Genomic DNA, 8,568 nt, shown 5'->3' with positions numbered 1-8,568 from the left:
AGGTTTTCCCTGCCCTCTCTCTAAGCACTGCCGAACAGCAATGTCAAAACACCCCCTCTACTCCCGGTCCACGTGCCCCTGCAGGGCAAAGTGGAAAGGAGGATACGGAGGATATGGTGGAGGCATGAACAGCCAGAGGGCTTCGGACAGCCCATGCTCCTGCCCGGAGTCCCCCAGGCAAAAGAGCAGCCGACACTCCCACCATGACGGGTCACTCAGCACGTGAAACGGGATGCGAGCTGGACAGGGCCTGCAGTCAGGACGGGGCGGGGGGAGCCCTACAGCAGATCTGTGTGGACTGAGCAGGGAAGGAGAGGCTAAGGAAGAAAGCCCCTTACAAAGAGCCCTTCCTGTGCTCCCCAAGGTCGAACCAGTAAAGGGCTCTAAGGGACAGAGAACGGCACATCTGGGTCATGTTAAAGACTCTGCCCTTGTCGCTAACCAGAGCAGCCGAACCACCAGGGTGGAAACATACACATACGAAGAAGAGGACAAGGACAGAGGGAGAACAAGCTCCTTTGAGAGCCCAAGAGAAATCGACTCTCCTTTCCCACCCCCTCTCCCACGTGGGGACAATGTCCCAAATGACATTTCTGGAAGTCACCTCCTCTCTGCATCTGCCCCTTACTTGTGTTCACACCACTGACTCCTTCCCTCTCACCTGGGTTTTGGGGCTAGTTTTGCCCCGCTCCTGGCACTCCAGGGCTCTCCCCTGCTCCACAGGGAGGTAACTTTCAGCTCAGAAAGAGATTCCTGCTGACACGAAAACTGGGAGATGATGTCCTAGGATTTTCCCAGCCCTTCGTCAGCTGAGACCGACATTCATTACAGGCGGGTCTAGAAGAACATTTCACAACTTTGTTCACGGACACCCTTCTTCCTAATGCTTAAATGTTTGACACATGCAAATATCCAGCTCTCCTCCCTGAATGACTGAATCAAGATTACAAGCGTAAAGCCAGGCAATGTGATAGTTTAAAAAAAATTTTTTTTTAAAGATTTTATTTATTTATTTGACAGACAGAGATCACGAGTAGGCAGAGAGGCAGGCAGAGAGAGAAAGAGGAGGAGGCAGGCTCCCCGTGGAGCAGAGAGCCCGATGTGGGGCTCGATCCCGGGACCCTGGGATCATGACCTGAGCCGAAGGCAGAGGCTTTAACCCACTGAGCCACCCAGGTGCCCCTAAAAAATTTTTGATGTAAGGTCTTGTTCTTCCTCCAGTTCTAGCACCACCACGAACCTGCACGATCATCTGGGTTTAAAATCCAGACACCACACTGTGAAGCTTTTCAATTCTGAATCAGCAGGGCTTCAATCTCAGCCAAGCGGGGAAAGGGCGCCCAAGAAACTCCCAAGAGAAACACAAAGATATACTAGGGCAGTTCCCAACCTCTGTAGGGAAAGTATTCCTCACCCAGGGAGACCAGGTTCCGGTAGTTCTCCACCATCACGTCCCTGTACAAGGCCCTCTGGGCAGGGTTCAGGCACTCCCACTCCTCCCGAGAGAATTCGATGGCCACATCCCTGAAGGTCAACCGTTCCTGAAATAAAACACATTTCACCAAGAGGCCATTAGGAAACTACTTATTTCATAAAAACGAGAGGAGGAGAGAGGTGTAAGGGTCCGTTAGAAATGACTGCTTCAAGCTTTGCGCAGTGGCAGTATAGTAGCCAATGAGGTTTATTCGAGGTGCGATTATTGCTAATTGAAAAATGACTGCTTCAATAGGTCCACAAAAGATCATTTTAAGCAAGTCCTATATCCCTGATTTTGATTTGTTACACTTTCCCATCATAGGATTTCCTTCAGCGAAACTGAGGATTTTATAATATTGTGCCAGATAAAACACACGAATGCAAAAACATCAACAAGTGGTAAATTATATGCAAGTTCTAGGTAGTATGTACTACACACAAAATGACAGCTGATTTCTACATAAGCAATAGCCTAAGTAGAGTGTTCAGGGTTGACAAAGTCTATAGTAGTGTCAGTGAAAGGTAGAAACTGCAAAATGGGAATCTCGTTAACAATAAAAGCATCTGAAGTTCTGAACACTTCCTGTATGGTACGCATTACTCTAATGCTTTATAAGCGTTAACTTGTATAAGGACACTGCATCCCGTTAAATTAGTATTTGTCCCCATCTTACATAGGACCCGACTCTGGCACAAGTACTCTAACGAACACTCTCTGGTCAAAGAGAGATAGTAAGCAGCAGGGCCTGCATTTGAACCAAGAGGTCAGGCTTCAGGATGGAACACATAGCACCACGTAGTGAATGAAGTAATGCATACGACAGTAAAAATCCACTGACAGAAGGTTTGCTAATAGAGAAAACCTGAAACAAGTTCAAGGCTGAAACATAACACATGCACACACACCGTGTTCCTACAGCTATTATCTCACGTCTGTGTTGGTGCAGAAATAAATTTAAGGCCATGCAAAACATGTCAGACATGAGATGATGTCTTTTTTACATACCATGGGCTAGTGTTCACACACAGGTGTGGACACAAAACGCACACATTGAAAATAACTGAAATCAAAATACTAGTCTCTAAATGACATCTATTTTTGCATAAATCATCATTATCATTTTTTACTCATGTGTATTTCTGATACACTACACATGTGCAAATTGTATTAGATGTAAATGAAATTATCAATGTCATTCTATCTAGTTTGCTTACAAAAACAACCCAACAAGAACATTTTTTTTTTTTAAGTAATCTCTACTCGCAACATGGGGCTCAAACTCACAACTTCTAGATCAAGGGTCCCATGATCTACCCACTGAGCCAGTCCTGCACCCCCTGCAAGGTTTTTTTAAAAACAGTAACAAGTACTTTTGACCTCCGTTAAATACGTATAGGGAAATATAACAGCTGGAATCTGCATGCAGACAGAGGGGCTGAGGGAAGGCGCTGGGATGAGCATGAGCCAACATGGCACGAGGGACCCTTCCGAATGTGACGAGCTTGGCCACATGGAGGTGAGGACACAGAGCACAGAACAGGAACCGAGACAGGACTTTACCTGAGAAAGAGTCATTCCTGACTCCTGGGCTTTCTTCTTCTCCCTCTTCTGGGCTTCTCTCCCAGGCAAGATGGGTTGTGAGACGTCAATCCTGAGCGCCAAATGTATGCTGTTTAGAACTGAGTCAACAATCACCTGCCTGTGCCACACTCACACACATGGGAAGATCCCCCCATGTGGGACACAGCCCTCCGCTGCCCACGGTCACAGTGCGGATTCGGGGACAGTAAACTGCTACATGGAGACCAGCATGGGAGTGTTCTGACCTCTTACTGCAGAACTCGCTCCCCTCCTGGTGAAGCGCACACAGGAGCTGCAGCTCAGGGGATCCGGGCTGCACTAAGCCTCCCTTCAAGTCACAGACCCGCCCTGATAACCCCCTCTGCAGAGAACAGCCCCTTCACCTCTCTCCAGATTAGGGGCTGCTTTCAGTCCTCATCAGTGGAGGAGCCAGCCTGGGGCTCAACGCTGGATATAGATCAGAATCACCTGGGGCACCTTCAACACCACTGAGGCTGAGCCCATTACACAAGAAATCTCTGGGGACTGGGATCATGAGGAATCCGAAAAACACCTCAGCAATCCCATGGGCTGTCAGGGTGGAACACGACTCAGAGACCAGCCCAGCAGCCCACCCACCTGTGGCTCTGCTCTCTTCTGGGACCACCCCCCATAACCAGACGGTGGAAGAGGAAGTAGCCGAGATCCACACAGAGAGGCATGACAGGCCAGAGTGCGGGGGGAGGCTGGAATGGGACACGGCAGTGTCAGAGATGGCCCCACGAGAAGGTGATATGGCAACAAACACCTGGGGAAGGAAGTCCACCACCAGCATTTGAAGAGTCAGAAAATTCTAGACAGAGGGACCACCCTTGGAAAGCCCTGAGGCAGTCCTGACCCTGGCCCCCAAAACAGCAGGACATCTGTGGGCCTCAATCCCAGTGAGGAAGGAGGGGACAAGCAGGGGATCAGGTCACAGAGGCAGATCAGGAACGTTTGGCCGTCGTCTTCAGACACTGTTCTTCTTCATCTCAAGTGAATTTTGGAAACCATGTAGTCTCTCACCCATACAGTCTTTGGTTTTTGTTGTTTTTTTTTTTTTTTCCTTTCACTCTTTAAGAGAAAACACACACGAAGAGCATAATATGCTGTGTATTTTGAAAACAATATGGTCACCTAAGCTCCAGGAAGATGGCACTGCTCTTAACTGGGAGGTGGAGGACTGCAGGGAACACAATTTGGGGGAGTTCAGGAGGTCACGTTTGGACACTGTATGGTGGAGAGGTCTCAGCAGAGATGTCAAGGAGACCGGCAGTGAAGAAAATCTACATTTAGGGCAGAAGTCGGAGATGGAGTATGAATCTGGGAGACTGCTGTTTTGTTTGTTTGTTTAAGATTTAATTCATTCATTTGTCAAAGAGAGAGAGTGCACAAGCAGGGGGAGTGCCAGGCAGAGCACACAGAGGGAGAAGCAGGCTCCCTGCTGAACTAGGAGCCCAAAGAAGGATTTGATCCCCTGGACCCTAGGATCATGACCTGAGCCAAAGGCAGCCTGCTTAACCGACTGAGCCACCCAGGCGTCCCATCCCTGGGTATTTAAAGCCACGAGATCTGGTGACATGGAAAGTCACTGGGTGTAGAGAAGAGGTCCATGACTGTCTTGTGGGGTGCCTGTCCAATCAGAGAGCAGGGAGCGAGGAAGAATCTGAGAGGAAGTGAATCAGCTGAAAAGTGAAAAGGGTTGAGAGAAGAAAACTGAAACACACAGATGAGAGATAAGATTTGTCAACAGCAAGATGTCCTGAAAGCCATGAAAAAACATGTTTAAAGGAGTGTCCACTGTTTAACATGCTACTGATCAGACAGATAAAGACAGATAAAGTGAAATAACCAGACTCAGGAAATGTAAAAATACCTGATCACTTTCCTGTTTACAATTTCTCTGGATGTGTACCCACCAGTGGATCTGTGGATTATCTGATAATTTTATATTTACTTTTATAAAGAAATCACTAACTATTTTTTTTTTTTGATAGGGAATGCACTGTTTACAGTCCTTGGGACAGGGCACAATACTTTCAGTTTCACCACCTTCTTTCCAGGCCTTGTTCTTTTCTGAGCCATACACTTTTTTTTTTCTTTTTTTTTTTTTTTTTGAGTATAGTCACACAAGTGGGTATGCAGTAGTACACTCTGTGGTTCTGATGTGCAGTCCCTAACAATTAGGATCACTGAGCATGTCTGCATGAGCTTAGTGGCCATCCATCTGTGTATCTTCTCTGAAGAAATGTCTGTTGTGGTCTTTTGCCTACTTTTTACCATTTACCTATTTTTCTTTTGTTGTCTTGCTTTCCGCTGTCATATCCAGGAGTCTGGATTTTTTTCAGGAAGGTGATGGAAAGCCAGTGGAGAATTTAATGCCAGGGACTGACATGACAGGACTTCAGATTTACTCTCTGTAAATTTATTCTCTGGCTGAGCCTAGGCCTTGCCTCTTTCCTCACAGTAATTTTCACTGTTGTTGGGCTAGGGGGCTAGGACCAACTTAATCTCTAATTACAACTGGTAAAACCCTCCTGCAGAAAAATGCCACATAGACACATGTGCAAAATTTCAATCACTTTAGGGATCATGGTCATTCCGATTTCCTGCTCTTGTCCTTCATCTCCATGCTGCAGCTGTGTTCACTGAGGTCTAGGAAGGACGTCTTTTCACAAGTTACCTTGAGAACCTCTGAGTTCAGTGAAAATTACATGTAACTGGATTTTGAAAGGGCGCCCTAAAGAAACATGGAGCACTTTGTCTTTATCCTCATCATGTCAACTCCATTTCAAAAATTCAAGGATCAGAGTGTCTGGCTGTCTCAGTAGGTACAGCATGGGATTTGATCTTGGCTTGAGAGATCAAGCCCCATGTTGGGTGTGGAGCTCACTTAAATAAGTAAGTTAAGTAAGTAAATAAATATAAAAAAAGGGCACTCTGTAAGGAAAAGAAAAATTGTAACATTAAAAAAAGAAAAATTCCAAGATCATCCAAAACATGCCTGAGCAAAAGAAACTTCTTTTGTGGTTTTAACCAATGGGGAAATACTTTATTATTTTTTAAAGATTGAATTTATTTATTTGAGAGAGAGAACAAGCAAGGAGGGGAAGGGAGAGAAAGAGAGAGAAACAGACTCCCTGCTAAGCAGGGAGCCCAATATTTGCAGCTGGACCAGGATCCCAGGATCATGACCTGAGCCGAACCCTGATGCCCCACCTGACAGAGCCATCCAGGCACTCCATCAATGAGGAAATATTTTAAACACATAAAATGATAAACACAGAGACTTGTTACTGAATACTTCGAAAGACAGTCAGCTGTGGAGGTAAGCTCTGAGCATATTACCTCACCACGAGTAGATCAGTTCTACCAGAACAAAGCTCAGAGTCAATCCAGCCCCACCTTCAATACGTTCATACAAAGGACCTGAGGGACCTGAAGGGAACATCTACTTTGGAGCTGACACCTCACTAATTAAACAAATCACATCAAGTCAGAAGATACACCAGGGAATGTTAGATTAACTTACTAAACTAGTTTCTGACTATTAAGGTCATGGGCACACTTACCAGACATGCACTGAAATAGTCTAAAGTTATTTACTAACTACCGAACAATGTTTCAATATATGAAAATGAGTAGAATGAATGCCGGGGTTCTCAAGTACACACAATGTATTAAGAAAAAAAAACAGGTTGTAATTTTTAAAAAATCTAGTATCTTCTGGAGTCAAAGCTTTCTTTTTTTTTTTTAAGATTATTTATTTATTTGACAGACAGAGATCACAAGGAGGCAGAGAGGCAGGCAGAGAGAGGAGGAAGCAGGCTCCCCCACTGAGCAGAGAGCCCGAAATGGGGCTCGATCCCAGGACCCTGGGATCATGACCTGAACTGAAGGCAGAGGCTTTGACCCACTGAGCCACCCAGGCGCCCCAAAGCTTTCACTGACTGATTGAGAGGGAGAGAGAGACTCCCAAGCTGACTCCATCCCCAGCACAGAGCCCTATCTGGGGCTGGATCTCACAACCCGGAGATCATGACCTGTGTTGATATCAAGTGTTAAAAGCTTAACTGAGGGGCGCCTGGGTGGCTCAGTGGGTTAAGCCGCTGCCTTCGGCTCAGGTCATGATCTCAGGGTCCTGGGATCGAGCCCCGCATCGGGCTCTCTGCTCAGCAGGGAGCCTGCTTCCTCCTCTCTCTCTGCTTGCCTCTCTGCCTGCTTGTGATCTCTCTCTGTCAAATAAATGAATAAAATCTTTAAAAAAAAATAAAATAAAATAAAAAAATAAAAGCTTAACTGATTAAGCCACCCAGGCAACATTTGGGTCAAAGCTTTTACCATAATACAACTACCTAATATTTAGAAAGAATCATAAGAGCTGGTTTAAGATGTCACCATCATTGCAGAAGTTAATGATTATTTACAGAATAGTAGATGGCCAATACGCTAACATTTACCTCAATCTGACTTACAAAATGAATTAAACGTAAGAGACGTAGAAAGAAAAAGCAAATCCATTTGAAAGAAAAAGAAACACTTTTAATATTGCTTTAAAAAGCATCATGAAAGGATCGATTCAGGAATTTCTAGTTCCAGTCCATCTCCCCATGCGATCCCAAGATAAGAGGGTGATCTATAACTGACTGACACAGGTCTCTCCCCTCTTTCTGGCTGATCAAGGGTTGTATACGCAAGCTATCTTATGATGCTAATAATTATTAAATGCACGAGCCTTATTAACAGTTGATATTCTCTTTCTCAACCATTCGATTCAAACAGGCAAATTTAAAGTTAAATACATTATGGAGCCCCATGTCCCATTAACCACCACTCATCCAGACCTGGGTTCCCCTTCCTGCTCCCTCCCAAGGATTTCTGTCTACTAATCTGTTCGTGTCTTTCTCTTTCCTGATTCTCTCCACTGTTTCTCCTTTTCTGTGATTCCCCTGGCTCCGCCCTGTTTTCTCCCCTTTTCTCTCACTACATCTACACCTTCCGGGAAACTCTTGAAACCTACTTCACCTTCCCTTACTCTTTCAGCCCAAGCTTTCGCACTGTTCCCATCTCCATAGATTTCGGCCTCTCCCTCCCCCCACCCGTGTCCTCTCTGCTCCCCAGTTCCGTTCCCTCTTTCCTGTCACACACTCTGGCTAGGCTCTCGCACTGCTGTTTCTCTCTGCGCGGTCATCCCTACCGCCTCTCTGTCCCAGCATCGTCTACCCAAAACCACCTTCTCCTTCCCACTGTCTGCGTGAAGCGCGTCGCCCTTGTCACCCCACTTCTGTCAACCGAGGGCCCTACTATTCGGCTCCCCTTGTCCGGAGCGCCGCCCTTTCCTCCACATTTCGCTCGTTTCTTTTCTCCGCTGGCGACCTGCCCTTCCGCTCTTAGGGCCTCGTTGCAAGTCCCTCCCGCATCCTCCTCATCTCGCCGTCTCTTACGGACCCTCTCACTGCTCTTTCCTCCGCCATTCTCTCTCTCCGGCTCCC

General features: G+C 46.3%; 1 pseudogene; it reads left to right on the top strand.

The window, feature by feature from the left end:
- The first annotated feature begins 1,645 nt into the window (after nucleotides 1–1,645).
- LOC116863615 lies at nucleotides 1,646–1,800 on the top strand (annotated as a pseudogene).
- Nucleotides 1,801–8,568: the final 6,768 nt, after the last annotated feature.

This window comes from Lontra canadensis, unplaced genomic scaffold (assembly GCF_010015895.1).
Source record: "Lontra canadensis isolate GAN:19392208 unplaced genomic scaffold, GSC_riverotter_1.0 scaffold1861, whole genome shotgun sequence".
Taxonomy (NCBI): Eukaryota; Metazoa; Chordata; class Mammalia; order Carnivora; family Mustelidae; genus Lontra; species Lontra canadensis.
Note: the sequence above shows the minus strand (reverse complement) of the source record. Positions and strands in the feature narration are given on the sequence as shown.